General features: G+C 39.3%; 1 protein-coding gene and 1 long non-coding RNA gene across 2 annotated transcripts in view; one reads left to right on the forward strand and one right to left on the reverse strand.

Annotated features, from left to right (window-relative positions):
• LOC144805256 (acyl-coenzyme A amino acid N-acyltransferase 1-like) overlaps positions 1-24356 on the forward strand; it is a 205645-nt gene that overhangs the window by 100858 nt on the left and 80431 nt on the right. Inside the window, exon 2 of the mRNA XM_078671952.1 lies at positions 967-1087. The gene's annotated coding sequence lies outside the window, so the exon portion shown is untranslated. The remainder of the gene's footprint in view (positions 1-966; positions 1088-24356) is intronic.
• LOC144807922 (uncharacterized) lies at positions 11427-15309 on the reverse strand. Its single transcript, XR_013606524.1, has 3 exons — positions 15202-15309; positions 14154-14259; positions 11427-11952 (listed from the first exon to the last, which is right to left on the reverse strand). It is a non-coding gene; the product is annotated as an uncharacterized LOC144807922 (long non-coding RNA).

The following is a 24356-nucleotide window of genomic DNA, read 5'->3' on the forward strand; positions in this document are numbered from 1 at the left end:
CTCCATATCAACCCCAACTCACAAATACATAGTCTAGTGGGCTCTGAGACCTAGGCCCGAAGTCACTGATTGACAGATCTCAGGTGGGGTGCTCCATGGCCATCAAACAAATGCACAACAGGAAATCCCAGATCTATCTCACAAATAGGCATAGCAACACCGCAATGATTTAGGGAGATTGGCCCCAATAAAGCACACATGGCACAGCGTGGGTATGCGCGCTCCCAAAAACACCATAAAGTCAGATGCAAGATGAGTTAGGAACAGACAGGCAACCAAGACACAGCACAAGCAGTGATCATGCACTCCCCATGCCGGACATCTGGTAACGCCATCCACTGGCCACATTGTGTCCACGCAAGTTTGAGGCCCACCTGTACTTTGTAAATGTATTTCGATTTATATAGCGCACGAATCACCCGAAGGTCTCAAGGCGCTTGCTTAGGGAACCCGTCCTGGTATTCCCCTGTGAGATACCCCGGCAGGGTATCCACAAGGTGAAAGCCAGGCATCCCGCCGCGAGGGGCCGTAGTGGAGATTAAGCAAGTTATTGCCCAGAGTCGCAGAGTGTGACCCCGTGAGTCGAGTAGGCACCGGAGCGAGAATTGTCAAGTCCGTGGAATTTTTGAGCCCGAGACCCGCCGAGGCGGGGAATCGTACCCTGGTCCACGGCTGATCTCAGCTTCCAGGTCTGCCGCCTCTAACCACTGAGCCACGCTTCTCCACTATGCAATACTTTGCATTTGACAATTAAATTACGACTCCAAGGCAACAGTTTACGTTCTTTATTGACCTCTGGAAATACTTCATTGCCTACAATGAGCTGTATAAAAAGAGGCCGTGGACCAATGTAAATTGAGATAGTCCTTGGACCCTGCACCTGTAACTGTTCTCAAGGCTGCGCTGTTTGATTAAACAATCTGTTCCTGTTTTTCCAAACACCTTCTGTCTCTTGTGTTTTTCAAGGTATTTCAACTTCAAGCAACATTTTGGCAAGCCGGCCAGTAGCTGATTGGTACCTCGATGCCGACTGCAGCCAAACAAAGGGATCCAGCCCGCATGGATTCACATTTTTGGATGTAGGAAGGTGAGCAAACACAGCAATTGATTGAAAGTTCTGATGAATCCACGGGGCAGTGGTCCGTCCTGAGGTAAACAGCCATTACGACGAGGCTGTAACCACGCAAGTTGTTACATCGCATGCGTAACAATGCATGCGATGTAACAACAACTACCATTACAATGCAAACCATTATATCGCATGCAATGTAATGGTTATCCACGCCGTTTCCTCACAACGACGTGCACCACCCCTCTGTCGGTGCTGGAACCAGGAGAGAGGAACCACGGGGAGAGAGAGGTAAGGGGGATTGTGCTTGGGGTGGGGGTTACCTTTTAAGGGTTAGGGTAGTGTTGAAGTAGTGTAGTAATGTTTGTGTAGTGTAGAGTTGTGTGTAGGGGGAGGGTCGTGCTGGGGGTAGTGTTTTAGGGTAGTGTTGTGGTGTTTGTGTAGTGTTGGGAAGTGTTTGTGGGTTTAGGGTAGTGTTGAGGGGGTCGTGCTGGGTAGTGTTGGAATGTAGGGGCCGGACTGGGGGTCGTGCAGGGGGGTTGTGTTTTAGTTTTTAGGGTAGTGTTGTGATGTTTGTGTAGTGTAGGGTAGTGTTTCAGGTTTAGGGTAGTGTTGTGGTGTTTGCGTAGTGTAGGGTAGTGTTTTAGGGTTTAGGGTAGTGTAGGGGGGTCATGCAGGATATGTTATAGTATTGGGACAGGATGGGGAAGGGGGAGGGTCGTGCTGGGGGTAGCATGTTAGGGTTTAGGGTAGTGTTGTGGTGTTTGTGTAGTGTAGGGTAGTGGTTTAGGATTTAGGATGGTGTCGGGGTCATGCAGGGTAGTGTTTGAGTGTAGGAATGGACTGAGGGTAGGGGCAGGGTCGTGTGGGGGGTAGTATTTTAGGGTTTAGGGTTGTGTTGTGTTTGAGTAGTGTTTTTGGGTTTAGGGTAGTGTAGGGGGTCATGCAGGGTAGTCATAGAGTGTAGGAACAGGACTGGGGGAACGGGGAGGGTCGTGCTGGGGGTAGCTTGTTAGGGTTAAGGGTAGTGTTGTGGTGGTTGTGTAGTGTAGGGTAGTGTTTTAGGAATTAGTATAGTGTCTGGGTTGCGCTGGGTAGTGTAGTGTTATTGTAGGGCAAGGACTGGGGGTTGGGGAATTAGTGTAGCGACAGGGGGTTGTGCAGGGTAGTGTAGTGTTATTGTAGGGAGAGGACTGGGGGTCGGAGGAGGCTTGTGCAGTGGAACTACATTATGCATTAGGGTAGGGTAGTTTGGAGTCTCTTACCTTGCAAACGTTTACCATGACTATACCTTTACCACACATGCCTTGGCATTGAAATGGCATGTGTTGTAAAGGTATAGTCGTGGTAAAATTTTGCGTTGTAATGGTACTCCTTGTAATTGACATCGCATAGTAATACCCGCGTTGTAAAGGCATGTGTGGTATTTCTATGTGATGTAACCTGTGCTATTCCCATCCAGAAGCAGCCATAAGAGGGTAAGAAACTCCCTCAGATCCTAATTTACATAATTTAGCATATGACAAACTAGGGAGAAGCGTAAAAAGATGACCTTAGCACCCTGCCAGTAACAGAATCGGGAATTGTACCTATTTTATATGTCCTAGTTGAGTAGTCACATTTTTTCGATAGTTAGCATGCTAGGAAAGGTGAATATTTATTGTATAGCCCTTTATGGCTCTCTGAATTTAGGTCGAGCCTAAACAGCGCTTGCGCTGTACGTGAGCTGTTGTATGTGCTTTGTGGGGTCTGACACTGCCTTTACTTAGGATTGGCTTTTGTCTGAGTCATTAAAAAACTGTAGCTTGCGAATGGCTAACATTTGCTGCATGTCGTACCTTTTCTCTCAAGTTAACGCCCATGGAGTATTGGCTCGGTAACGAGCAGCCACATGCACGCTGTGACTGCACATGAGAAGCCATTCTTCACGCCCCTTGCCAGGGAATGGACACTAGGCTAGCAGCTACTGTGTGGTGCATCCCGGACCAGTTTCTCTATGTAAATAACGACCGGGGGAGTGCTAATGCATTTCCATAACTTAGCACTTTGATGAGACCTTCCTCAGAAATGCCGATAAACAGTCAAACATGAACAAAAGCTTCTGCCCCGATCAGAAACTGTTAGACCTAGCATCGTTGGCGTGGGTTTCCCCCGTATTTTTGCCTTTGCCTGCCGTGTTTTTGCTGTATGTCGGACTTCTGGTCTGCTGGTCTAGATGCTTTGGGCACTTGCCACTCCTGTTCAGTGCCAAAGTGCAAGTTCTTCCCTTGTAAATTAGTGTTAGGGATTAGTGATTCCATGATTGGCATATTTGATTTACTAGTCTGCCCCTAGTACAGTGCACTGTGTGTGCCTAGGGCCTGTAAATCAAATGCTGCTAGTGGGCTGTAGCACTGATTGTGCTACCCACATAAGCAGCCTGTAAAGGTAACTCAGGCCTGCCACTGCAGAGCCTGTGTGCAGTCTAGTACTGCCATGTCGACCTGGCAAGTGCACCCACCTTCCAGGCTTAACCTTCCCTTTTCCTACATGCTAGTCACCCCTTAGGTAGGACCAAGGTACCCCTGAGGGCAGGGTACAATATATGTGAAAGGTAGGACATGCCCTGATGTGTGTGTCATGTCCTGATAGTGAATCACTGCCAATTTTATTTTTCACTATTGCAAGGCTACCTGTTCCCATAGGGTAGAATGGGAGAGTTTGCTTATAACATCTTAGAAACATAAGTACCCTTAGGAAAAGGTAGGATAATAAAGTTTGATATGCCTGACCTCAGAATGTTAAGATGCATCTTTTAGTGAGGGTGACTTTTACATTCTGTGTTTGAAAATACCACTTTTAGAAAGTAGGTATTTTCTTGCCTAACCATCCAGTGTGCCACTGCTAGGGTCTGTATTGACTGTCTGGCTTTGGAGTGATAGGGTCTGGGGAGGTGCAGTGACTCCAGAGGGTCTTACGAGGCAGAGTGGGGCTGAATAGAACTGGGCTGCATTTAGAGTAGGGGGAAGGAAATTTCTTTTCACCTGAATGGGCCTGGTCTGCCTTCCACAATGCTGTCTCCTTCTCCTGCCAGGAAGCTACACCAGTGAGGACAGAACTCAATCAATCAATCAAACAATATATATAGCGCACTACTCACCCGGAAGGGTCTCAAGGCGCTGGGAGGGAGGGGTCCGTTACTGCTCGAAAAGCCAGGTCTTGAGTTGCTTCCTGAAGGAGAGATGGTCGTGGGTCAGCCGTAGGTGGATGGGGAGGGAGTTCCTTGTCTTGGCCGGCAGGTAGGAGAAGGATCTTCCTCCGGCGGTGGCTTTGCGAATGCGTGGTACTGTGGCAAGGGCGAGGCTGGTCGATCGCAGCTGGCGGGTGGGCATGTAGAAAGTGAGGCGGTTGTTGAGGCACTTGGGGCCCAGGTCATGGAGAGCCTTGTGTGCGTGGGTGAGGAGTCTGAACGTGATCCTCTTGCTGACGGGGAGCCAGTGCAGGTCTCTCAGGTGGATAGAGATGTGGTTGCGGCGGGTGATGTCCAGGATGAGTCGTGCGGAGGCGTTCTGTATGCGCTGGAGTCTTTTCTGTAGTTTGGCAGTGGTTCCCGCGTAGAGGGTGTTCCCGTAGTCCAGTCGGCTGGTGACAAGTGCCTGGGTGACCTTCTTCCTGGTTTCGGTGGGGATCCATCAGAAGATCTTACGGAGCATGCGCAAGGTGTTGAAGCAGGATGACGAGACGGCGTTGACTTGTCTGGTCATCGAGAGGGAGGAGTCCAGGATGAAGCCCAGGTTTCGTGCGTGGTCCGTTGGCTTGGGGGTGGTGCCCAGGGCAGGGGGCCACCAGGAGTCGTCCCAGGCGAAGGGCGATGATCCCAGGATGAGGACTTCCGTCTTGTCTGAGTTCAGTTTCAGGCGGCTGTTCTTCATCCACTCGGCGACGTCTTTCAACCCTTCGTGTAGGCTGGCTCTGGCGGTGGCGGGGTCGTTGGTGAGGGAGAGGATCAGCTGGGTGTCGTCGGCATAGGAGATCATGTGGACGTTGTGTTGGCGTGCGATGGCTGCGAGGGGGCTCATGTAGACGTTGAAGAGGGTGGGGCTGAGTGAGGAGAGGATCCTTGTGGTTCGCCGCAGATGACTTCGGAAGCCTTGGATCTGAACGGGGGGAGGCGGACTCTCTGGGTTCTTCCGGCGAGGAACGAGATGATCCACTCCAGAGCCTTCCCTTAGATACCGATGTTGGTTTTGGCTGGGTACAGACATTCTCTGCTTTCAGAGAACAAAGGATTTTACTGTATAAATATTGGGACCCAGAACCCAGAACTTTAGATCACTTTTTGACTCTAAGTGTAAACTCTGCAAAGGAAAAAAACTGGAGAAACTGGAGGAGGAGTACTGCCCCTTTGTTGTGTGCTGTCAGGGTTTGGCCTGCAGTGGCTGTTACTGCCAAGGAGAGGAACTGCGTGTGCATCGTACTTGAGAAAGTATCTCCAAGGGCTTGAAGTGGAGCTTGCCCCCTGTCCAGGAGGTCTCAGGAATAGCAAAGACCTCACCATCCACTGGGCACTGTCTCCGGTTCCACTGGTTCCAGTCGCTGCAGAAGAAAAGGGCGACCGGGTCCGTCACTGAGTCCGTAACAGACTCTGTGTCCTGAAGGCACAGCAGAGAGCACCGCCTTGCTTTGCAACACAACCCTGGTCTCAGGACTCCGTCAACGAGCTGCTGCTTGCACCGCGTCCTTAGCATCGCACTCCGCACCCCTTTGCTAACGCTGTACAGACGTCACCAACTCCGTCGCTGCCCAACTCCAACATCAACCGGCTCTGTCGCCGCACCATGACCTGCCAGCACCACATCAGGCACCGCCTCACCCTGCAACGCAAGTCTTGGTCCCACCGACTCCGTCAATGAGCTGCTGCCTGCACTGAGTCATGACGACACCACCCGCTGCAATGCTTCTATCTCACATCTCAACCGCGACGTTTTTTCCCTGACTAGCTCATACCATTGTGCTGACCGCTACAAGAATGGTACTGTCTCCGGGTCTGTCAACGCTTTTTCTAACCTGTGCCGACGCAGTTGGCTGGAATTGTTAGACTCTGTTGTGTTGAGTATCGCGGTAGCCCCGAACAGAGAGTCGGAGAAACTGTGTTTTTCACAATATTCCCTCACATTATTCCTGCAATTTAAAGGATATCTTGCACAGTAACTATTTTTATAGTATTGTATGTTGGATTTTTGTCATTTCTGGTCTTGTTGGTCTAGATAAAGTTTTAATTATTTTTCTAAACTGGTGTGGTGTCCATTTGTAGTGATTTCACTGTGTTACTGTATTCATGAACAAATGCTTTACACACTGCCTCTGAGAAAAGCCTGTCTGCTCGGGCCAAGCTACCAAGCGGGTGAGCAGGGGTTATTTAGTTATTTTCCTGACTAGGAAGAAGGATCCGTACTTGGACAAAGGTGCAGTACATTGCCAACTAGAGACCCCCCATTTCTAACAGGAACGTTTATGGTGCACATGCCATCCTGTGTCTCCTATGGTGAAGGGTTGCTTTGACTTTGATTTGGGGCTGAAGATTGACAGTTTTCCGGGGACCCCTTTGACCAGGCAGCATGTTCTGACATCTCACCATCCGGGCTGTATCTCAGCATGTCCTCGTGCACCATTTGGGCCGAGTCTGATCATGAAGCAAGCTCCCTCTTCAAACAGCCAGGCTTGCATACTTTGAATTTTTTGTCATATGTGCGTTTCTTTTGCTGTTTTTTATGAGCACATGTTCTGTTTTTTTTTTCAATCACTATCCAGAACGTAGATAATTGTTTTTAAAGTAACGTAGATGTTTGTCACTGGTGATGCATGTATATAAATCATGCATTCTTACTTAACAATGACCCACAAATTGACGGGTCACTGTAATCTGCATATACATGTAACAGAGGTGAAGCAAACATATGATATGTACTATTGTGTGACCCTGGTGACACGCAGGTGCATGTTTTCGTGATTGACGCTTGTCATCTTCAGGTACAGAATATGTCAGTGTCTAATGCATGTGACACAGAAATTTAATATGTATAAGCCGTTGTGGGCATACACATAGGTGCGTGTCTTGGTGATGAATAGATGCAAACATCACAGATGTAGGTGGGAGACTCCCAGGGCCTCATTCATGAGGCTTTGCGTCACTTTTATGCCTCTGGTGCGTCACTATTTGTGACGCACCAGCGGCGTAAAAAATGCGCCTTGTTGCGCCATATAAACAAAGTGACGCATCTAGGTAGATGCGTCACTTTGTAAACCCCTGCGCCACATTATACCTGCGCCAGGTATAATGTATGCAAGGGGGGCGTTTTGACGCAAGAAAGGGTCGTAGAAGTGACGCAGTGTAATCTATGTGATTTCACAGCGCCACTTCTAGGACACAAATTCGTCAATTTCTTACGCCTGCCTCACAGCAGGGGGAACATCCATTACAACGCAAGTATAACAACGCAGTGCTATTACAACGCAGGTAATACAACGCAGGTTCTTTTACAACGCATGTTTTTACAACGCATGGTGTTACAACGCAAGAGCTATTACAACGCATGCTTTTACATCGTAATTTATATGGTTAATTGTTAAATATTATTTTGTGGGTTATTTAATAATAATAATAATATTTAATATTTTTTTTACATGTGATCAAAATTTTGATTTTAAATAATATTATTTTTATTATTTAATTATGTAATACTCAGGCATTTAAATATAATAAATATTAATAAGTATATAATAATTATTAATATTCAGGTATTTTTTGTTGCAATATTTTATTCTTTATTTAAATTAAATAATGTTTGAAAAAATAAGTATTAATAATTTATTATTTAATTATGTAATATGTAATACTCAAGGAATTTTGTATAATTTATTTAAATATAATAAGTATTAATACTCAGGTATTTTTTGTAGCAATTTTGTATAATTTATTTAAATATAATAAGTATTAATACTCAGGTATTTTTTGTAGCAATTTTTTATTATTTATTTTAATTAAATAATGTTTATAAAAATAAGTATTAATACTTTGGTAAATAATGTTTATAAAAATAAATATTAATACTCATGTATTTTTTGTAGGAATTTTTAATTATTTATTTAAATTAAATAATGTTTCTAAAATAAAGTACTAATACTTTGGTAAATAATGTTTATAAAAATAAGTATTAAGTATTAATACTCTGGTATTTTTTTCACAATTTCTAAAATTTATTTATATAAAATAATGTTTAAAAAAATTAATATTAATACTCCAGTATTTTTAGAGAAAGAATAGAGATTATGATTTATTCAAACATTTTTGCACTAATAATTATTTAAATTAAATAATGTTTACAAAAATAAGTATTAATACTTTGGTAAATAATGTTTATAAAAAAAATATTAATACTCTGATATTTTGTAAGTAATTTTAAAAATGTATTTATATTAAATAATGTTTCAAAACAATTATTATTATTACTGCAGTATTTTTTGAGAGAATAGAGATTATGATTTCAAAAATAATACTATAATAATAATTAGATGATTTAGAAGGTAACAATTATTATTAATAAATATTTTAATATTAAGTTATGTTTAAAATAATATTTAAATAATTTACAAATAAATTGGAATATTAATAGATGTATTTTTGGAAACTTTCTCACGCTTTTGCATTGGTTTCAATGAAGGTTTTAGTCCTTTATTTATTTCTATGAATAATCCATTTGAATCCGCGGAACGGTTTAGTATGGATGAAAAAGAACAGAAGCAGGATGGAGAAGAAGGATACAAGGGTAGCATAATGGTAAGTGATTAAAAACTTTAATTTTGGTATATAAACATTATTTTAAAACGTTATAAATTAAGAAAAATAATTGAAAAAGTCTTTGTGTTTTCAAAAATATTTTATTATTTAACGAAAATAACATGTAAAAAAAATATATAATATTTATTTCAAATTTACAATATTTTCTAAATTTTTTAACTTTTGAAATGATTATTATAATGTATTATAAAAAAAAAATATTACATTAGATTAAAATAGTCCTTTTTTCATTTTGCGGCTTTTTGATCACGTCGTTACGTTAACGTCGACGTTAGACGCCATCTTGGATTTCATCGATTGCTGGAAGCAGCTGGAAGCTGATCTGCGCTCAAGGTAGGAAACTTTTACAACTTAATTAACAGTAACAAATATTTAAAAAGTATATATATTGTAATGAGAGGATAATGAGAGGTTGCGTTTTAAACTAATATTTGTTTTTGATTGAAATTGAACATGTCGCCGAACATTTAATTTGTATATGCCTTCGTCGGGTAATGTATCGGAACAAGTCAAGGGTAAATATTTTTCAATAAAGTTATTTTACAAAAAAAGTAATCATTTTGAACGTTACATGTTTTGTGTTGAGATGGGAATGTATTGCTTTTGTAAGTTTGTTCAACATAGAAAGGTTATCAACGTTTATTTGAAAAATGATACTTTTGGGCTTGGATTGTTGAAAAAAAATATGGTTTTTGAATTTACGATTGTTGAAATCGAAGAAACATATGTGCGGTATTCTTTGCTGATATTTTGAAATAAGGGTCTTGATTGGTTGTTTTGGATAAATATTTCAAAAAGAAGGAATTTCGTGGCATTGGTAATGCTTTCTTTCGAGTGGTTTCATGGATGCAAGATATGATTACGAAAAATGGGTTTAATTGGTTGTTTTCTTTTCATATTTCAAAAAGCAGGTTTACAAAATACATGTTTTGCGTGTGTATTTTAAAAATTGAAATATTTGAAAAATGAAAAGATTTAGTCAGCGAGAAAAATTGCAGTTAGGATGTGTTTTTGGCAAAATCATGAAAAAATCTAGAGGGAAGAATTTATAAATATATTTAGTAAGTGAGATTATATTCAGTTAGGTTGTGAAGTTACTTAACCATAAAACATTTATTTTAGGTTGCGTACGTCACATTTTTAAATGAAGAATTGTTAGACAAATAGAAGAATGGGTAATATTGCAGTAAAGGTGCTTTTTTGATTGTTTTCTGTTTGAAATACAACAGAAATTTGTCATATAAACTAATTTTTATAAAAAAATATTTCACAAGCCAGTATCATTTTTGAAATAGTAAGTGGTGAAAAAAGTATTTCAAAATAACTTTAAAAAAAAACGTTCAAAATGTTTACTTCTAGGAAAAATATTCCATTTCTGAAATCATAATTAATTTTTAATAGTAGAAAAATAATTTCTACATGCCTTTTATAGGTTTTTATTTGTAAAAAGAAAGGGGATGGATTTTTCCATTTTTCAAAAATGTGTACCTGAAAAGGATAAGATTTCAAAAGGTAAGGGAACCCGACGATTTTAAATTTTAAAAAATGTTCACAAAAAAGCCAATTGAATTCAATATATAAAAAATAAATTTAGGGCAAAGCAGGAAAGTAAGTTTTGGATTACATTTTAGAAATGTAATATGTTAGCAACATTTTCAAGGTAGTCTGATGCCACACACAACGAAAATTGTTGTAGTACACCCAATAGTCTCCTGGACATTTCCTTTGTTTGTCTTGAAGGTCGTGGATTTAGGCTACCTGAAAATGCTTGTGCAAGTCTCATTTCTTGAAAACTTTGCTCCTTCTTCAAAGTTTTCAAAAAAGAGTAAAAATTAGGATGATGTTTGCCAATTGTATGACTGAAGGAGTTGTGCCATCCCTCTATGGCATTATTTGTTTTAGCACCACCTTCCAAGCAGGTTGAGTAGCAGTTCCACCACTGCACATGGTAACGTGGCTTCCTCCTGCGACCTGATCTGCTTAGACGCCCAATCCATGTGTCCTCGAAATAATTTAAAATTGGAGCCAATTTTTCTTCATTTTGTATAAAATAATCAGATTCTGAAATTGCAGTGTAGTATTCATCTACACTATCAGGTGGTACAAAACAAAGGGCAGTTAATTTTTTTAATTCAACTTGTAATTTGCTATCAGAGCAGTAATCTGCAACCAGGGATGTTTTTTGAAGTTTACGCCAATATGCCTGGGAAAAATGAAAAAAACATCCCTGAATTTGGGTATCCACGTACAATTTGTTGATGACATTCATCATAGTCAATTCAAAATCTAAAATGATTTTCCTAGGACTTTTTCCTGATGTTTTCTCTTTAATTACTGATAAAAATTCAGTATAGGTTGCAGATTGCTTGTCTGGTAGTAAACTATATACTAAGGGAACTACATTATTGTTTATTTGTGCATGAATGCTGTAAATTTGGGTGAAAGGATGGGGCGTACATTTAAACGTACCATCCATCATCCAAATTTCAGTATTCTCTAATTTTTAAAGGTTACGGGGAGTGCTAAATATTACTATGCGTTTGAGAGGGTTTTGGTTATCATAGAGAAGGAAAGGTTCATTAGAGAAAGAAAGAGTTAATTCGTGTGGAATTACAATGTCAGCAAAAGTTTGTGGAGTAACTGTTTGTGTGTTACTTGCCTGCTTTTTACGTTGAATAATTCTACGCAAATTAGGGATTGTTGGCATATTACAAGCAACATGTCCAGGGACATGTTGTGCAACCTCTCTTAAAATTTGACCAGGAGTTGCATTGGAGGTGGATGCAATATCTTTCATTTGGTTGATTGTATCGCGTATTTCTATTTCCATTGCAGAGGCAGAGGGGTTATGTTCAGTGGTTTTGATTATGTTGTCACCAACAGTAACTGCTCTGCCGCTGCAACGAGAAGAATAATATTGAACACACCTCCAATGTCTCCTTGGTTCACTTATCCTCTCATTACAATATATATACCCACAGTGTTTTAGAAGTCTGTTTCCTTTTCTTGATTTTGTATAAATTGCTGTGGTATTGCTTGCCATTTTCTGTGGAAAAAAGGAAACATGAAATATAAATTATTATGTTGGTTCTGTTTGAAAAAATAAATTGCACTTAAACATTTTTCAGCACTTTCCTTAATCATGCATTTACCTGGACTTGGAATTGTAAGTTGAACTTGAACACTATCCAGTAATTTCTGTAATCATGCACTTATCTGGACTTGGAATGTAAGTGGCACTTCAACACTATCCAACACTTTCCCTACTCATGCACTTTCTAGGAGTTAGAATAGTAAGTTGCACTTCAACACTATCCAGCACTTTCCCTAAACATGCACTTTCCTGGAGTTAGAATAGTAAGTGGCACTTCAACACTATCCAACACTTTCCCTACTCATGCACTTTCCAGGAGTTAGAATAGTATGTTGCACTTCAACACTATCCAGCACTTTCTCTAATCATGCACTTATCTGGAGTTAGAATAGTAAGTGGCACTTCAACACTATCCAGCACTTTCCATAATCATGCACTTTCCTGGAGTTAGAATAGTAAGTTGCACTTCAACACTATCCAGCACTTTCCCTAAACATGCACTTTCCTGGAGTTAGAATAGTAAGTGGCACTTCAACAATATCCAGCACTTTCCCTAAACATGCACTTTCCTGGAGTTAGAATAGTAAGTGGCACTTCAACACTATCCAGCACTTTCCCTAAACATGCACTTTCATGGAGTTAGAATAGTAAGTGGCACTTCAATACTATCCAGCACTTTCCCTAATCAAGCACTTACCTGGTGTTAGAATAGTAAGTGGCACTTCAACACTATCCAGCACTTTCCCTAATCATGTACTTTTCTGGAGTTAGAATAGTAAGTGGCACTTCAACACTATCCAGCACTTTCCCTAATCATGCACTTTCTTGGAGTTAGAATAGTAAGTTGCACTTCAACACTATCCAGCACTTTCCCTAAACATGCACTTTCCTGGAGTTAGAATAGTAAGTGGCACTTCAACACTATCCAGCACTTTCTCTAAACATGCACTTTCCTGGAGTTAGAATAGTAAGTGGCACTTCAATACTATCCAGCACTTTCCCTAATCAAGCACTTACCTGGTGTTAGAATAGTAAGTGGCACTTCAACACTATCCAGCACTTTCCCTAAACATGCACTTTCCTGGAGTTAGAATAGTAAGTGGCACTTCAACACTATCCAGCACTTTCTCTAAACATGCACTTTCCTGGAGTTAGAATAGTAAGTGGCACTTCAATACTATCCAGCACTTTCCCTAATCAAGCACTTACCTGGTGTTAGAATAGTAAGTGGCACTTCAACACTATCCAGCACTTTCCCTAAACATGCACTTTCCTGGAGTTAGAATAGTAAGTGGCACTTCAACACTATCCAGCACTTTCCCTAAACATGCACTTTCCTGGAGTTAGAATAGTAAGTGGCACTTCAACAATATCCAGCACTTTCCCTAAACATGCACTTTCCTGGAGTTAGAATAGTAAGTGGCACTTCAACACTATTCAGCACTTTCCCTAATCAAGCACTTACCTGGTGTTAGAATAGTAAGTGGCACTTCAACACTATCCAGCACTTTCCCTAATGATGCACTTTCCTGGAGTTAGAATAGTAAGTTGCACTTCAACACTATCCAGCACTTTCCCTAAACATGCACTTTCCTGGAGTTAGAATAGTAAGTGGCACTTCAACACTATCCAGCACTTTTCCTAATCATGCACTTTCCTGGAGTGAAAATAGTAAGTTGCACTTCAACACTATCCAGCACTTTCTCTAATCATGCACTTATCTGGAGTTAGAATAGTAAGTGGCACTTCAACACTATCCAGCACTTTTCCTAATCATGCACTTTCCTGGAGTTAGAATAGTAAGTTGCACTTTAACACTATCCAGTACTTTTTCTAATCATGCATTTATCTGGAGTTAAAATATTAAGTGGAAATTCAACAATATTCAGCACTTTCCTAATCATGCACTTTCCTGGAGTTAGAAAAGGAAGTTGCACTTCAACACTATCCAGCAATTTTTTTAATTATGCACTTATCTGGAGTTAGAATAGTAAGTGGCACTTCAACACTATCCAGCACTTTTCCAAATCAAGCATTTATCTGGAGTTTGAATAGTAATTGACATTTTTCACTATTCTGCACTTTTTCGGTTATAAAATTATATTTTGTATGCAATGTAAGCAGAAAATGAAATGTGTTTATTTGACTGTTACCTTTGAGTTTTGAAGGTTGCTTTGTAGGTTTCTTTCAAGTCTTGCAAATTGTTTTGATATTGGCTGAGCTTCGGTTGTTTTTTCGGTTTTGGTTTATCTTGTTTGGCTGTAATGAAAAGATTTAAAAAAGTGTTATATGGTTTGATAATGTTTTATTTCTATATCTTTTGTAAACGTTGAAAAAAATAATCTATATTTATTGATGATTAGAAATTTGTGACATGTTAACAATAACCAGCACTTTATTTGCTCATGCATTTATCTGGACTTGGAATTGTAAGTGGCAATTCATCACTATCCAGCACTTTAAAGAAAGTGCTGGATAGTGTTGAAGTGCCACTTACAATTCCAAGTCCAGGTCTGCAGTTAGAATAGTAAGTGGCAGTTCAACACTATCCAGCACTTTCACTAATCATGCACTTTCCTGAATTCTGAATAGTAAGTTGCACTTCAACAATTTCCAGCACTTTCGCTAATCATGCACTTATCTCGAGTTAGAATAGTAAGTGGCACTTCAACAATATCCAGCACTTTTCGAATCATGCAATTTCCGGGAGTTAGAATAGTAAGTTGCACTTTAATACTATCCAGCACTTTCTCTAATCATGCACTTTCCTGGAGTTAGAATAGTAAGTGGCACTTCAATACTATCCAGCACTTTCTCTAATCAAGCACTTACCTGGTGTTAGAATAGTAAGTGGCACTTCAACACTATCCAGCACTTTCCCTAAACATGCACTTTCCTGGAGTTAGAATAGTAAGTGGCACTTCAACACTATCCAGCACTTTCCCTAAACATGCACTTTCCTGGAGTTAGAATAGTAAGTTGAACTTCAACACTATCCAGCAATTTTTTTAATTATGCACTTATCTGGAGTTAGAATAGTAAGTGGCACTTCAACACTATCCAGCACTTTTCCAAATCAATCATTTATCTGGAGTTTGAATAGTAATTGAAATTTTTCACTATTCTGCACTTTTTCGGTTATAACATTATATTTTGTATGCAATGTAAGCAGAAAATGAAATGTGTTTATTTGACTGTTACCTTTGAGTTTTGAAGGTTGCTTTGTAGGTTTCTTTCAAGTCTTGCAAATTGTTTTGATATTGGCTGAGCTTCGGTTGTTTATTCGGTTTTGGTTTATCTTGTTTGGCTGTAATGAAAAGATTTAAAAAAGTGTTATATGGTTTGATAATGTTATATTTCTATATCTTTTGTAAACGTTGAAAAAAATAATCTATATTTATTGATGATTAGAAATTTGTGACATGTTAACAATAACCAGCACTTTATTTGCTCATGCATTTATCTGGACTTGGAATTGTAAGTGGCAATTCATCACTATCCAGCACTTTAAAGAAAGTGCTGGATAGTGTTGAAGTGCCACTTACAATTCCAAGTCCAGGTCTGCAGTTAGAATAGTAAGTGGCAGTTCAACACTATCCAGCACTTTCCCTAAACATGCACTTTCCTGGAGTTAGAATAGTAAGTTGCACTTCAACACTATCCAGCACTTTCCCTAAACATGCACTTTCCTGGAGTTATATATTATTAAAATTATATATTTTATATATTATTAAATTTAAATTGGAATTGTAAATGGCACTTCAACGCTATCCAACACTTTCTCTAATAATGCACTTATCTGCTGTTACAATATTAAGTGGCATTTCAACATTATCCAGCACTTTCCCTAATCATGTATTTTACTGGAGTGAAAATAGTAAATGGCACTTTAACACTATACAGCACTTGCACTAATCATGTATTTACTTGGACATTGCATAGTAAGTGGCACTTTAACACTATCCAGTACTTTCTTTAATCATGCACTTTATTGGTGTTGGAATAGTAAGTGGCATTTCTACACTATCCAGCACTTTCTCTAATCATGCTCTTACCTGGAGTTAGAATAGTAATTTGTATTTCTATTCTATCCAGCACTTTCCCGTATCAAGCACTTACCTGGAGTTTAAATAGTAATTGACATTTTTTCACTATCCTGCGTTTTTTCTGCTTTAAATTTATATATCGTATGCAATATAAGCAGAAAATGAAATGTGTTTATTTGACAGTTACCTTTGAGTTTTGAAGGTTGGTTTGTGGGTTTCTTTCAAGTCTTGCAAACTGTTTTGATATTGGCTGAGATTTGGTCGCTTTTACAGTTTTGGTTGTTCTCCTTTGAATGTAAATTAAATCTAAGGGGTAAATCTAAGGGGTCGAGATGTAGAAACATCTCGATGTAGAAACATCCAGATGTTCCTTTTACCGAATTGGTAAATATCTGTATTTACCGATTCGGTAAATACCGACCGGTAATGCCCCATTCATTCCTATGGGCTTTGAAGCCCATAGGAATGAATGGGGCATTACCGGTCGGTATTTACCGAATCGGTAAATACAGATATTGACAAGGGTGCAGGGGGTGTCACTTTGACACCCTCTAGCACCCCCAAAAAAGGTTTGGGGACAACTAAAGTCATGCACTTTCTCAGAGTGGAAATAATAAGAGATACTTCCACAATATCCAGCACTTTTCTTAGTTTCTATTAATATTCAGCATTTTTTTCAGAATATGCACTTACCTAGAGTTCGATTAGAAATTTACATTTTTTCGACTATCCTGCACATATTCAGCTAAAAGAATATTTATGATTTTTAATGTATTCTCAAATAGAAATGTGTTTATATTTAAAAGTTACCTTTGAGATTTGAATGTTAATTTGTGGTGTTATTTTGCAAATGGTTTCGATATTGGCTGATTTTCGGTGGCTTTTTCAGTTTTGGTTGTTCTCCTTTTGCTGTAAAGAAAACATTTGAAAACGTGTCATATGTTCCTTCATAATACATGCGAGTTTTATTACTATGACATTTTTTGTAGAAAATAATCTACTTCTTATACTAATTTATATTTTTAAAAAACGATATTCTACTGGTACATTAAAACTGTCAAGTATTTACCTTGCTGATAGTCCTTTATTTTTCTTATATTTTTAAATCTTTGGTTGAATCGATTGTTGTTTCAGGTTTTTTTCACAATCTATACTGCTTCACAACATACATTGAAGTATCTAAAATTAAATGTTGATTTGCATGAGATGCAAAGGAAATAAATACATATTCTATATTTTATTTTTAATTATTCTGACATTTAGTTGTCATCCATTTTTACGCTGTATTATGTGTCTGTCTTACTGTTTTTTAACATATTACATTTACGATTAATTTTCGAAGGATGTGGGGGAGAGGGAGAGAACGTTTAGTAATGTTGCTTGTTTATTTTGGTTATGGTAACGTGTTTCTTCATTTATTTATTTAAATTGAATAAGTTGAAATATAAGCTTTTTTAAAGTATTCAGCAGTTACCTTGTTGACAATGCAATTATTGGTTAAAAAAAATTTCATCAACCTTTGATTCGATTTCTTAAAAATATTATGTTTAATAATTATAAAAACTTTAACACATATAAACATTGCTATCAAACGTTTTAATACTTTCTTTCTAAAAGCTTATTATTATATTAAATATTCTATTTTAAAAAATATTTTTTAAATATATTGGTGCTGATATGTTAGCACTACATAATTTTAATTCTTATTTCATTTGACTTACTTTAATGTGAAAGAGAAATGCGTCTAAATTCCTTTTCCTTCACAATTAAATCAAGAGGTCAGAGGGTCAGGTTTTCACGTCTGCTCACTCTCTTAGTTGATAATCAACTGCCTTCAAAATGGTGGGTTTCTTCTATTTATAACTTTTCGTAATTATCATTATTTTTGGAGTAAATTATACCGTTCCGTTTCTAATTTTTTTTTAAATCATTTGATGTGGAAACATATAATTTAAAATACGTTACGTAGAAGTAAACTTTTCATATTTTCGTTCCATTTTGGCATCCATCTTGAAAGTCTTGTTGATATTGTAGGTCATGGAAATCGTAGATGGACTTCATTTTAGTTTGCTGTGTGTAAAATGGCGCAACTTTGCACGTTAATGTGTTCTTTTTGATTAAAAAGTTTAAAAATCCATTATTTACTAATCATTTATTCCTTATTTTTTCAATACGTCGTTATTTTCTTGAAATATAATAATTTTCATTACTATGACTACTTTGTAAAATATATCGAGTACGTTTTTTATTACTCTCGTTTTAATTAGAATATCTCTATGCATTGCATTGTATCTGTGTTGTTTGAATAATAGAAATATAGGTCGATTATTTATGGAATTACTTTACTACCAACACGTCGTTTTTTTTATTTTACTTAAATAACAAAAATTATTTACTTATTTTATTTAATTAATAAATATATATATTATTTTTTAAAAATCTAATTAATTATTTTTTTAAATAATTGTTTACAGATAATGTAACAATATGAAATGATTTAACGAAATTATTTTGTTAATTAATGTAATTTTTTAAAATTTTAATATATTTATTGTTACTCAAGTATTTATTTTAATACTCGAGTATTACATTTAATACTCTTATGATTAGACAGTGTTTCCGTATGATTTTTGGCTATTATTTTATTTATTTATTTTTTTAATTTATTTATTTAATTAATTTAAAATTATAATATTTTAAGCTAATTTATTAATTTATTAATTTTTAAACAAAAAAAGTAAGTTTATGTGGAGATTTTTTATAGATTTTAATACACTTCCCCACCCAAAACCCCTATTTTCCCTGCATCCCGTGCCAAATTTTATGTTACAAAAAAAAAAAAACAGTATACGTTTAAATTATTTATTAAAATATTTTTACTTGTACGTGTAGTTTTTCACTATATTTTAATACACTTCCCCACCCAAAACCCCTATTTTCCCTGCATCCCGTGCCAGATTTTATGTTACAAAAAAAAAAATATATATTAAAAATCGATGTAAATGTATGCGTTGTAACAGAATGCGTTGTATTGGTACTTTTTCATTAATAACACTATATTGCGATGTAGTGGTATGCGTTGTAAAAAATCGCGTTGTAATAGACTTTGCGTTGTAAAAAATGCGATGTAAAAACATGCATTGTAATAACATGCGTTGTAGTGACACCAATCCCACAGCAGGCGTAAGACTGACGCAGGCCCTTTCACATGGGGCTTGCCCCTTGTGAAAGGATACATTGCTGGAGTTGTGTCACTTTTGTGACACACTCCAGCAATGCGTCACTTTTGCGCCATACAGATATGTTAGAAATACTGACGTATCTGTAACTCCTTGCGCAATGATGCATCATACTGTAAATATGACGCATCATTGGTGTTGCAAGGAGGGCGCAGTTAAGAGTGACGCATCGCTGTTTTCACGCAGCGATGCGTCACTTTTCATAAATGAGGCCCCCAATGTTTCGAGGTAAAAGATATAGGCTTTCATTTAGCTGGTTTCTGCTTAAAACTGTCAGAAATTAAATGCAAATCAATCAAGAAACCACATTTCTAAATTGTTTCTTTTTTCCCTCTTCCGAAGTGTTGAGCTATGTATTCTTTACTGCAATTGTCCCTTCCTCACCCCACCCCACCCCCTCGCCCCCACCATTTAGACATTCTTCATGGCCATTGGCTTGAAATGGTGGGTGCGTCTGTTGGTGGAGCAAGTGTTAGTTATGGCATCGGAGATAGCGGGTTAAACTTTGGTTATCACAAAAGTTGGTGAGAAAGAATTCCGCGCTCACGCCGAATCAGAAGTAGAACATGTTTATTACCATTAAATCCTGTAAATCATAGAGTCCGGTGACATGGGGATTCCCGTGCATCCCATGAGCAGAAAGACTAAAGCACATAAGTACAGACTACCGGGAGCTCGATAACTGGAGCAAATGGAGCCACACATTCACTCTTTGGCCTCTCTGGGGCGAGATCGGAGCCCATTCAGAACGCTGCTCACGCGCTGGCTTCTCTGATGCAATCGCATCTAAGGGGCGAGCGAGGGGAGGCAATGAGTCTGATGGTGCAAGCCACATTTCGTGACATCACTTCCTGTTGTGACGTCAGCGTCCCCCCACTTCTTTTTTTAGGACCTGTGCCCTGGCAATGAGCTTTGTGGCATCATCGTCTTGAGGTAGCCGTTACGCATAAATGTTTTATTTAAATTTGTGTTTTCTCTTGGGGTGAGGGCACAATCGCCCTTCCTAGGGGACAGAGAAACAGAAATACCAGCATTTGTAAAGCGCACAGCTACCTCCGGAGAGGTGTCCCTTTGGGCCGTCAGGAAGATTTAGCGAGTTATTGCCCAGAGTCACAAAGTGCTGGGCTAACCGGCCACTGGCGGTGGGGATCGAACCGTAAGCCCCCAATGTTCCGGAGTCCTCCACCCTGGTCGCTGCACCACAACTCTTCTCTCAGCCCTTCTAGCATATGGGCTGGCCACTTTGAGGGGATTTCTTCAGTAAAAGATTGTGTGCGCCTGGCACAGAGTGGTCCAAATCCACTGGGCCACCAGGGAGTATGTGGGCCAGTGTTGTGGGCATGATTTTTTAATTGATTTCCCTGTTATTACCACAAACATTGCTTGCAGCATGCACAAATAGCAATCACAAATGCATGCAGTCTTCCATACCATGCAAAACACAAATAGTGCATCTTTCCAAGTGAAAAACTTCCACAGTGTAGAAACATTACCTATTTGTTATAGTTTCACTGAAGGGTCTGTAGACAGCCCTCTTCATCAATTGGTGAGATGTGTCTTTCACATTATTCTTCCACCCAATACACCACGGGGCAATGGGTCTGGCCAATTCAGCTGTTCCTTAACTAGATTTTTGCTTTCAGGCATTTTTTTTATATTGACATTGGCTTGGAAGCTCCCCCAACAGTAGAGATTTGTTATGCCATGACAAAATAAAACATTGAGAAAATTAAAATGTTGGCAGAAAATGCCAGACTTGTTGGCTTTGCAAATGGTTTATTATCTGTCTGATTTGCAAATAGGGGACACTTTTATTGTGGTACCCGGGCCTAGTTTTTGTCCCTGTCTGATTCTGACATGACTTTCTTTAGTTGTCTCCTATCTACAATTGTCTCTGCAGCATGTGAGTGTCAGAATAAATTAACATTGACTGGAGGGGGGCTCATCACTTATATCTCAAAGTATATGGTGGTATTGGGTATGTGGCAAATTGAAGTAGAACTATGGGGCAAATTATCAAGACAGGCTATAAAATTATCGCCGCTTTAGCATTCTTCTGCATTAAAAACAGACAAAAGCAGTGCTAAGCACGCTGTGGCCTGTAGTTTTCCTTGCTAAAAGTATGCATTCAGCGTGCCTCGCATATGTGGTGCAGGTGGCTGAAAGTCACTCTTGTAATGTTGGACCAGATCACACCTGTGCTGTGCGGCAATTGGTTCTTTAATGATGGTCCTTGCAACCCCCACGATTAGCGTTCTAAATAACAAGCACACCTAGAATCTGGACAACATAAGTGCCCCCACGATCTGACATATAGAACCATGTCATGCTTTCAGTTAACACCACTTTGAATTGCATTCTGGGACTTATAGTTTTACTCTCCCTCATAAACTCTGTTGATTTACCCGGGCGGCCCGCATATATTGCATGGGCGACCTGAGCTTTCAAGTCCTAAAGGGTTGTTAGGTAAATGCCAGAGCTGGCAGGGGGGTATCACGTGACATGGCATTACTTGGCAGCTCATTTACTCGCATGCATTACGCGGTCTCTAGCTATACCCTTCCTTTTCAGCCCCAGTTAAATACATTAGACTCTTGATGCTCCAGCCCTTTAACTATGATGCAATGTTTTTGTCCCAACTACTTGTCTCCGGAATTACCGCTCAAAATATAAAAGCATGCTTTTTTATGCACGGTTTTCTGCATTAAATATTGATCTCTTTTGAGTACCAATGTAATGATACTCAGAAAGATTCGAACTTTGTCAGTCTTTTCAAACGATTTGCTTTGCCAAAACTGTAGAGCAGCAGCAAAAAAATAATAATAATTCAAAAACAAAAAACGTTGTTATGATGTGATATCCTCAAGGATACTAGGGCGGCCCAGTGTTATGATGTATGCCTTGCCTTTTTTTATTTACGATCCCAAGATGGCGAATGCCTCCTGAAGCAGTACATTAAAAACATTTTAATTTCTAATATTTGTCTCCCTCGTCTTCATTGCTTGATTTTGCTCGCAAGAAAGTGTCACTCATAGTCGTTGAATGTCACTCATAATTGCACTGAAAGTATGAAAGTGTCACACATGAGCAATCTGCAACCTTGGCAGCTATGAGATTCCCCCGCCGCTTTCTGCCTAATTCCTCGAGTCTGGACGTGACGGCACACCGCCGGCACATGCGGATTATTATCCTGGCCCCCATGGTGTCATGCCCGCGATACTATATAGGAACTCAGGCTCAGCAAGCAGCACGAGAGAGCCCAGGCACAGGAGCCGCTGGTGGCGCGCCTGGCACTGGTGGCAAAATGCGTGCCAATGCATTTCAGTGCAGTGATGCGGATCACCGCACTGAAATGCGTGAGTGTCACATCTGTTGCGTGACGCTTGGCAGGAATGCCCGTGAGAAGCTCGCAGCATGATTCAGGAGTTGGTTGCCATGGTAATACGAACACACTTGTTAAGTGTTCTAAGTAACAACTGATAATATTTCCTAGATCGCGGTACTTCCACTTCCGTCGGAACGGTGGAAGGCCAAGAAATCTTTTTTTTTCGTTGGAGACGGGGGGGGGGGGGGGGGGGAAGAGAAGAACGACCTCGTTTTGAAGTATTTGCTCTTCTGGTGCAACCCCTCTAGTTTTTTGGATTTCTGTGCTTTTTAGTGGAGCTGCACGGAATGTGGTTCAAATAGAGCAGATGGCTGTTTTACAGGCAGAGATCTTCCTATGCATGGCAAGACACGCCAAACCCTTTTCGTGGTATATAAATTTGGAGTGTTAACGTGTCTTTCACATTTGAAGTCGCCATTTGAAGCTGGTGCGCACTCGCCCGTCGGCTGTCAGGGTTCAGCTGCTTTGAGAAGTTTTTAGTGACTGCGTGATGGATTTTGATTGTTTAACACCTCTTTAACATTTAACACTGACTTTGCCTTTCAAGACCAGCCCCGTGATTTTTTTTACTCTGGGGGAACTGTGTGTTTTTTTTTCTCATCCTGAAAATAATTCTGAATCTATTTTTTTTTAACTGTTTAAGCCCAGCTAAATCTATGTAATATTGAAATAATAATAAATGTTAAATTGTGTTAGCATAATTTATGGCTTTTAGCATTTCTTTAATGTGGCGTTACTGTCCTCTGTCAGTGCGATGGCGTTGGACTGCCACTCATTTTCAGGATTAGTGAGTAGGTAATGACTTGGTTGGTCTGGCACCTACAGGTGACCTTAGTTATAATTTTACCAAATTCTCTTGCCCCAACGCTGGGGTCCTCTCCCACTGGTTTTAGAAGAACTGCTATATCCTGATAACATTGAATACCCTTCTAGGTGAATCCTAAAGCATAGATCAAAACTCGTGTATTACAACTAAAGGTTAGTTTTTCTGCCTCCAACTCCCACCCCCAAATTTTAAGTCCGATGGGCACAGTTGCAACGTGGGCAGTTGAATCTCTGTCTGGTTGTGTTTTTTTTTTGCTTGGCTGAGAAAATCAGGCAACAAATACAATGAAGGGATCGCATTAACCACTGTTAGCCCCTGTACATACTTTCTGGGTGCACAAAGTCAATTCTATGAGTTCTACAGCAAAGACTGAAAATAGGACTGTTGTATCTTTGTAATTGAAGCGCTTCACTAAAGCACGTATTTTGCAACTTTTTTGCTAGATCCTTGGAGTATGTGAGATCTAAGATCTCACAGGCTGGGAAGAGCAATCGCGCAGTATCCTATTAATCCGGATCTTCCTCATATTGATAGTCTTGTAGGCCAGGATATTTTCAACCTAGGGTTTCTCTAGAAGAAATCAAACGCTTTCCGGTATTGCACACTGATCACAGTATTTAGTACTGGTTCTTGTGGTGTGTGAATATTTTCCATGTGAGATTCTGATCATAAAACATAACCACAGATGCAGGCGTCATTAAACCGGCTGTTCTCGCCCTCACTCACCCTCTCACCCACCATCTCACCCTCACCCACCATCTCACCCTCACACACCCTTTCACCATCACACACCCTCACCCTCACACCCCCTCACACACCCCTCACCCTCACACACCCCCTCACCCTCACACACCCCCTCA

This window comes from Lissotriton helveticus, chromosome 1_2 (genome assembly GCF_964261635.1).
Source record: "Lissotriton helveticus chromosome 1_2, aLisHel1.1, whole genome shotgun sequence".
Taxonomy (NCBI): domain Eukaryota; kingdom Metazoa; phylum Chordata; class Amphibia; order Caudata; family Salamandridae; genus Lissotriton; species Lissotriton helveticus.